Raw genomic sequence first — 8980 nt, forward strand, 5'->3', positions numbered from 1 at the left:
AGGGGCCCGCGCCTGCGCCCGTGGGGGCCGCGGTGAGCCGCGCCGGGGCCGCGCCAGTGGTGGCCGCAGGGGGCCGCGTCGGGGCCATAGGAGGCCACGCCGGGGGCCACGCCGGGGCCATGTCCAGAGCAGCCACACCCGAAGGGGCTGCATGAGGGCGCGTGGTGGCCGAGGTGGAGGCGCCGCGTCCGCTGCAGGTACCTGGTGAAAAGGAAATACCCGTTCATCAAAGTACACGTGCCGGGAGGTGTACACACAGTGGGAGACAGGGTCATAGCACCGGTAACCTTTGGTGTTAGGAGGATATCCTAGAAAAATACAGGCTACGGATCGAGGAGCAAGTTTGTGTGGTGCGGTAGAGGCGGGACTAGGATAGCAAAGGCAACCAAAGATGAGGAGACCATCGTAGGATGGGGGAACCGAAGAGAAGATGGTGTGGAGTGTAGTTCCAACGGGGACGACACGGCCTAATGTTAAGAAGGAGGGTGGCGGTGGTGAGTGCATCGGGCCAAAACCGAGGGGGGACGTTGGAGTGAAACAACAACGTTCAGACGCAGTCGTTAAGAGTGCGAAGAATGTGCTCGGCGCGGCCGTTTTGCTGGGATGTGTAGGGGCATGTTAGGGGAAAGGTGGTGCCGTAGGATGCGAGAAGTTGGCGAGTCACTACTGTAGGTTGCTGCTAACGCGACACTACGATCAGAGACCCTTCGATGAAACTGTGTGCGATGCAATAATCGCAAACGGTGGTGTAAAAGAACCGTCAAAAAAGGTGCAAAACGTTTGTGATGCCGGATGCATCAAACACGGTTCTGATTTTAATTGCGTGTGCGATGCAGGGCATATGGTTCAGTTCAACGAACTGTTTGCGATGAGGCGGAACAAAAGAAACGGGCAGCTAGATGAAGACGTGGGCGATATACAACATACAGTTCACTCGGATGAACTGTTTGTGATGAGGAGGAACAATAGAAACGGGCAGCTAGATAAAGGTGTGTGCGATTGAGGGCATACGCTTCAGAAGGATTAACTGTTTGCGATTAGGCAACAGAACAAAAACGGGTCAGCCAGATCAAAGTGTCTGCGATTGATGGCATACACTTCACACGAATGAACTGTTTGCGATTAGCCACAACAAACAGAAACAGTTAGATAGATCAACGTGTGTGCGCTATACGGGCACACACATTTTAATTAAAAGAAGCGTGCGCGATGGTAATAACGAGCGCGCATGGTTGTTGGAACAAGACGTGTGCTGGCATTGCCTATTGCGGTGCACCCTATGGTGCAAACGCCACGTACGCGGCTGAGAAGGCGTGCCCACGTTACGCCTTCCAGGAATAGTGCCGCACTTATAACCATCAATAAATTTTGAGCCTGCATCCCGTCACATTCCAAATTACTGCCACGCTATATTTAATAGCAAACCTGTTCATACCGATCAAAACCTAAACGGTTTCACACTTAGGAGTGTATTAGTACTCGTTTATAAATACTACTACTCCAAGATGACTGCACATTCCTCCTCAACTCCTCATCCACAAAAGCAAACAAGTCATTCATCATCGTTCCCTTGCGTCTGCCATGGCCAGCGTGAGTTCTGGGTCGCCACCAGAGAGATGCGAGCATGGAAGCGGAAGCACGAGAGATGTCCCGCCTCGCCGCGAAAGCAGCCGGCATGTCCCACCGCACGGCCGTAGCAGCATAGAGGTCCCGCCGCGCCGTCGATGTAGCAGACTAGTCCGGCCGCGCCATGGAAACAGAAGAGATGTCCTGCCGCGCCGCGAATGCAGTGGAGATGTCCCCCGCGCTGCGGCGGCCTGGGAAAATGTCTCGCGGGCAGGCGAGGACTCTTACAGGCGCATGCATGCGATCGTCCATAGCCAGATGGATCAGATCTCCGGCTGGCGAGGTTGCAGGACGACATGAAAGCCTCTTTTGAACAGGCTACCAGCGTCATCCGGCAACTAAATGAGAGCAATGCGAAGCTCCTGGCCGAGTGCGACCTGCTGAGGGCGAAGATCGTCGGAAGTGCGGAGCAGCAGGAGGAGACCACTGCCTTGTTGAAGAGGACCGGCGTCATCGTCGAGAAACTTATGGACGAGAATGCCATGCTGCGCATCGAGCGCAGAAGGCTGGTGGAGGAATCCGTGGATGCTCTCAAGCAGCATCTTGAGGACAAGAAAGAGCTCATCGCCGCTCGCCACGGAGACTAGTTCCCGCGGCCTGCAGCAACGCGTCAAGGAAGTAGAGATCAACGAGCCAGATCGTTGTCTTCCTTCTTCTTTTGCCCTTGTGTATTTCGGGCATTGCCGCATATGGCTTTTTTTAATTATGTTCCTAAATATGCAAGACAATTATTATCCACTGACATCGTCCTTATATTCATCATGCTTGCTATAAGTCGCAGTCGATGCTATATAGGTCCGTCGGATCTTACATCAAGATCCGTGCACTTTATTTTTAGATTTTCATTTTTCTCTCTTAAATCTCAGTCCAGTGAGACATATAGCCATGTCATAGAACAGGGGCTCGGGCACCATTAATGGAGACGTTGGGAGGAAGGTGCGCGGCGGGTAGTGGTCAAAGGGCTCTCCTCTCGATGAGCACGCGCAGAGGTCTAATCGCACGCCTCCCATACTCAAATAGCTACCCCGCACGACACCTCCTAGCCAATAAAAAAGGAGACGCGTGGCAGCACGTACTTGGTAAGTAGAACGCCCACGGTTTCAATAATACTTGTGTTTCCGATTTGTAACGCGACAACACTTGTTCTAAAATAACTTTGTTGATTGTTAATGTGTGCGCCTTCGCAAATCGGACAGAAAAATTACCACAGCATGTTGGTGCCATGTCATGACACCATGCCAAATTTCATGATTTTCAAGCGTGTTTTGAATTTACAGGAATTAAAAAACCAAGTTTCTCAATCTTTCCGGCCGAGCCACGACGCCCAGATGTTTGAATTTCATTCTCATTTCTTGTATGGGACCTAGAAATTCACCCAAAAACACACATGTGATTTTTCAACCAATTTTGGTGCACTGGAACATGTGCTTGTAGTTCAAATTTGAATTATACACATTAAATGCCCAGAAATTCAATTAATATATATAAAAGGCCAAATGAACCCAGAATAATTCCAAAATTTAGCACGATACTTCTATTTGGTCTAATCTGCCTGTGTAAACAAATTAAGGCGGTAGAAGGCAGTGTACGTATGTCGTTTCGCACACGGAGGTGACATGTTCCCTCTCGAAACCACGAGCCTTCTTGAGAGAAGCTCCGGTTTGCAAGAAGCTTACACCAAAGCTTGTCCCAATTTGGCCAAAAAAATTACCGCAGCATGTTGGTGCCATGTCATGACACCATGCCAAGTTTCATGATTTTCAGGCGTGTTTTGGATTTACAGGAATTAAAAAACCAAATTTCTCAATCTTTCCGGCCGAGCCACGACGCCCAGATATTTGAATTTCATTCCCATTTCTTGCATGGGACCTAAAAATTCACCCAAGGACACACATGTGATTTTTCAACCAATTTTGGTACACTGGAGCATGTGCTTGTAATTCAAATTTGAATTATTCACATTAAATGCCCGAAAACTCAATTAATGTAAAAAGGGCCAAGCGAATCCGGAATAATTTCAAAATTTAGCACGATACTTCTATTTGGTCTAATCTGCCTGTGTAAAAAAATTAAGGCGGGAGAAGGCAGTGTACGTATGTCGTTTCGGACACGGAGGTGGCATGTTCCCTCTCGGAACCACGAGCCTTCCTGAGAGAAGCTCTGGTTTGCAAAAAGCTTACACCAAAGCTTGTCCCAATTCGGCCAAAAAAATTACCACAGCATGTTGGTGCCATGTCATGACACCGTGCCAAGTTTCATAATTTTCAGGCGTGTTTTGGATTTGCGGGAATTAAAAAACCAAGTTTCTCAATCTTTCCGGCTGAGCCACGACGCCCAGATGTTTGAATTTCATTCCCATTTCTTGCATGGGACCTAGAAATTCACCCAAGGACACACATGTGATTTTTCAACCAACTTTGGTGCGGTGGAGCATGTGCTTGTAGTTCAAATTTGAATTATGCATATTAAATGTCCAGAAACTCAATTAATGTATAGAAAAGGCCAAACGAACTCGGAATAATTCCAAAATTTAGCACGATACTTCTGTTTGGTCTAATCTGTCTGTGTAAAAATAATTAAGGCGGGAGAAGGCAGTGTACGTATGTCGTTTCGCACACGGAGGTGACACGTTACCTCTCGGAACCACGAGCCTTCTTGAGAGAAGCTCCGGTTTGCAAAAAGCTTACACCAAAGCTTGTCCCAATTTGGCGAAAAAAATTACCGCAGCATGTTGGTGCCATGTCATGACACCATGCTCAGTTTCATGATTTTCAGGCGTGTTTTGGATTTACAGGAATTAAAAAACCAAGTTTCTCAATCTTTCCGGCCGAGCCACGACGCCCAGATGTTTGAATTTCATTCCCATTTCTTGCATGGGACCTATAAATTCACCCAAAGACACATGTGATTTTTCAACAAACTTTGGTGCACTGGAGCATGTGCTTTTAGTTCAAATTTGAATTATGCACATTAAATGCCGAGAAACTCAATTAATGCATAAAAATGATAAAATGAACCCGGAATAATTCCAAATTTAAACACGACACTCATGTACTAGTTGCATGTTCACTGTACGTAAATGTTCTAGCTATTCAAACACCATCTTTTCCCTCCGTAACACTATTTTGTCTTTCAAAACATGATGAAAAAATCAGGTATACTACAAACAGTTTACTAGAAAGAATCATGTGGGATGCGATATAAAATATCTTGACGCACCGTCTTGTCTGGCTTACGCAGGAAGCTTCGTCGTCTACAGGCCACCGCCCCCGCTTGAACCACACTTGCGCGCCAATTTCTCGCGGCACCGAGCGAATTTTTTTTGCCACCGCGGAAATATCTATGTCCCCGCCCCCTTCCTCCCACCAAAAGCCACATTTCCACTGTTCCTCCTTGCTTTCCAAGTTCAAACCTTCACTGCTGCTTACTGGCAGCTCATCCTCCTCGCCGGCAACCCTTCTTGCAGCGCCGCCTCCTCGCCGGCTACCCTTCTTCTTGCAGCGCCGCCTCCTCGCCGGCAACCCTTCTTCTTGCTGCGCGGCCTCCTCATTGCCGACCCTTCTTCTTGCTGCGCGGCCTTGTCGATATGGTCAGGTAATCCACACCCCACCCACACCATCCTCCTCCTTTCCCGTCCCACATGCCCCGACCGACGGCGCTACACCTTCCGCTGAAATCACTGTCCCCCTCCTCCAATTAACCGCCGCCCACAGCCATTTTGAATGCAGTATAACGTGGAGCTCAGTAGCATGCAGCCGCATGCGCGCACGAGGTCGCTATGGCTGCCATGTGTGCCGACCGCCAGATCTTGGAGGAGCACCTCGTCTTCGAGGCCACCGTCGACACCGCCACGCGGTTGTCTACTTTAAAATATAGTTCGTGCTGTTTTCTCGAGGCCACCGCCAGTGCCTTCTAGTGATTTGTCCTCTATAATGTTAATATGCAATCTGATGTTCACTTAATAGTTTGGTCCTCTGAAATGTAATGTTTAGTTAACACTTTGGTCCAACAATTGCTACATTTCGTAGTACTGTTCTCAAGCATTCTTTGTTTTGTTAACTGTCTTATCTTCTAGTACATGTTTCTATTCTGCAATGTCGTGCTCAGTTAACTATTTTGGTTCATTTGGTCTGCCGTCCATTTAACTGTTTGGTTCAGTTCTGCAATTTTATTTTCATTTGCTGTGGGTACAATTTTGTATTGTTATGCATGTGAAATAAATCGAATTTGGCTGTACTCAATACATATTCTACTGATAGTATGGCAACTCTCAGTTAACCTGATCAAGATCTTCCTTATGCGTGTTGCAGGGAAACAGTGGGAGACACTGCAGTTTACCATCGAGGTTTGTTCAAGCATGGTCCTTTGGCTAATAGCACATTATTGTGCAGTTGCAGGAATCATTCTAATATTTAGGTTTCTTACAATTTGTTCTTGCACATGTAGGTCCTGCTGTTAGAGGCTTAGACCCACTGTTTGACCCATTTTGCATATGGGGAAATGAGATGTCCATGAATATCAGTCAAGTCAAGAAACTTAGAAAGATTGTTAGGATGAAGAAACTTGTGACAAATAACAGCAAGATCTTTGTTTGCACAATGAAGAAGACATCAGTCAACTATAGGATGGTACTAACTCTCTTACCTTGTTTTTACCTCTTGCGCCATTTCAAAATTTATAACAGCGATTTATGAATATCTTTGTTTTCAGTACTTTTTAAAGCAGTTCACCGATGATTACCTCTTAAACCACCTGCATGGTCAAGAGGCGAGGAAGGTATTCATGCAACACCCACGGTACAATATTGAAGTCTTGCCGAAGAGGACGAAGGTTGGGCGGGCAATTATCCATAGCCACTGGCCTAAAGTTGCAAGGACATTCAACATCACTAAAGGCTCAATATTTGCCTTCCGCTTCTGCAGTATCCTAGATGAGATTCATCTGCCTATTTACCGTGTATGATGCTACTTTCTAAAGGTTTTTGATGTTGCATGTGAAACTTGGTGCTGTTGTGTAATGGCGTAACTGAGTGCCGAAGCTATCTGATGTAATTCGATTATGAAATCCTGGTTGCTGTTATACATATATGAAATATCTGGTGTGTTTTATAAGAAATATCAATTTGATTAGTACAAGGATTATCAATAATAGGCTAATTACCCTGCTTATTGGGGTTTTCTATTGGAGACGGTTACTCAGACATCATCGTGGGCGATGAACTCAAACAATCCGCACGGTTTCTAGAAAGTAGGCGTGTTCGATCAACTAACAATCACACACGGCTTCCGGCAGAGAACTGTTTGCGTTAGGCCACCTTGCACAAACGTTTCCACACAAAGAACTATGTGTGATATACATACGAACGGAAATGATTTTCTGGGATTCACCGTGTGGGATGTACATACGAACGGAAACAATTGGGTTTCGATGCCCCGCCAGATCGCACACGAGCTCATTTTGCCCCAGCATGCGAGCCAGGAGGGCCTATCCCCGACGGTTTCTGGGCCGTGTGGGAAGGATCCCCCTATCGCCCACACTCACTTGGCGACGGTTCCAAATGCCATCGCGGAAAGGGGTTAAAAACCGTTTGTATAGCACGTCGCTATACCAGTGAGTGTTAGCATTGTCAAACTCTTTTCCGTTGTCAGTCTGGAGGGTGAGAATTGGGCGCCCGAACTGGGTGGTGATGTAGGAGTAAAAGGCCGTTAGGGTGGCGAGGACATCGGACTTGCGGCGGAGCGGAGACGTCCATGCAAAGTGAGAAAAATCATCAAGTAAAATAAGATAATATAGGAAGCCCGTGTTGCTCGCAACGGGAGATGTCCATACATCACTATGAAGTAATTGAAATGGAAAAGTAGAAATAGCGTTTGACGCTCTAAAGGGTCGACGAACATGTTTACCGAGACGGCAAGCATGACAAGTGTGCTCCTCGAATTTATTACATGAAAATGAAAAACTCTTGAGAATCTGACGAAGGACAGTGGAGTTGGGATAACCCAAACGTGCATGCCAAAGATCGACACCGACGGAGAGGGCAACCGGGGAGGCGGTGGTGGCGGCGGTGGAGACGGAGTGCACCGAGTACAAGTCATCGGGGTTGTCACATCAGTGGAGAACCATCCGTGTACGGGCATCCTTGCTACCTCTTGAGCACTGCGTTGGTTTTTCCCTTGAAGAGGAAAGGGTGATGCAGCAAAGTAGCGTAAGTATTTCCCTCAATTTTGGAGAACCAAGGTATCAATCCAGTAGGAGACTACACGCAAATCCCTCGTACCTGCACAAACAAATAAGAACCTTGGAACCAACGCGACAAAGGGGTTGTTAATCCCTTCACGACCACTTGCAAAAGTGAGATCTGATAAGGATAATAAGATAAATATTTTTGGTATTTTTGTTGTATAGATTGAAAAAGTAAAGATTGCAAAATAAACGGCGTGAGAAATAGAAAGTTGACGGGAGATTAATATTATGGAAAATAGACCCCGGGGCCATAGGTTTCACTAGTGGCTTCTCTCAAGATAGCATAAGTATTACGGTGGGTGAACAAATTACTGTCGAGCAGTTGATAGAAAAGTGCATAGTTATGAGAATATCTAGGCATGATCATGTATATAGGCATCACGTCCGCGACAAGTAGACCGAAACGATTCTGCATCTACCACTATTACTCCACACATCGACCGCTATCCAGCATGCATCTAGAGTATTAAGTTCATAAGAACAGAGTAACGCATTAAGTAAGATGACATGATGTAGAGGGATAAACTCAAGCAATATGATATAAACCCCATCTTTTTATCCTCGATGGCAACAATACAATACGTGTCGTTTCCCCTTCTGTCACTGGGATCGACCAAAGATTGAACCCAAAGCTAAGCACTTCTCCCATTGCAAGAAATATCAATCTAGTAGGCCAAACCAAATTGATAATTCAAAGAGACTTGAAAAGATATTAAATCATACATAAGAGAATTCAGAGGAGATTCAAATATTGTTCATAGATAATCTTGATCATAAACCCACAATTCATCGGATCTCGACAAACACACCGCAAAAAGAATTACATCGAATAGATCTCCAAGAAGATCGAGGAGAACTTTGTATTGAGATCCAAAGAGAGAGAAGAAGCCATCTAGCTAATAACTATGGACCTGAAGGTCTGTGGTAAACTACTCACACATCATCGAAGAGGCCATGGTGTTGATGTAGAAGTCCTCCATGATCAATTCCCCCTCCGGCGAAGCGCCGGAAAAGGCCCCAAGATGGGATCTCACGGGTACAGAAGGTTGCGGCGGTGGAAATAGGGTTTCATGGTGCTCCTGGATGTTTTCGGGGTATACGGATATATATA

Source organism: Triticum aestivum, chromosome 1D (genome assembly GCF_018294505.1).
Source record: "Triticum aestivum cultivar Chinese Spring chromosome 1D, IWGSC CS RefSeq v2.1, whole genome shotgun sequence".
NCBI lineage: Eukaryota > Viridiplantae > Streptophyta > Magnoliopsida > Poales > Poaceae > Triticum > Triticum aestivum.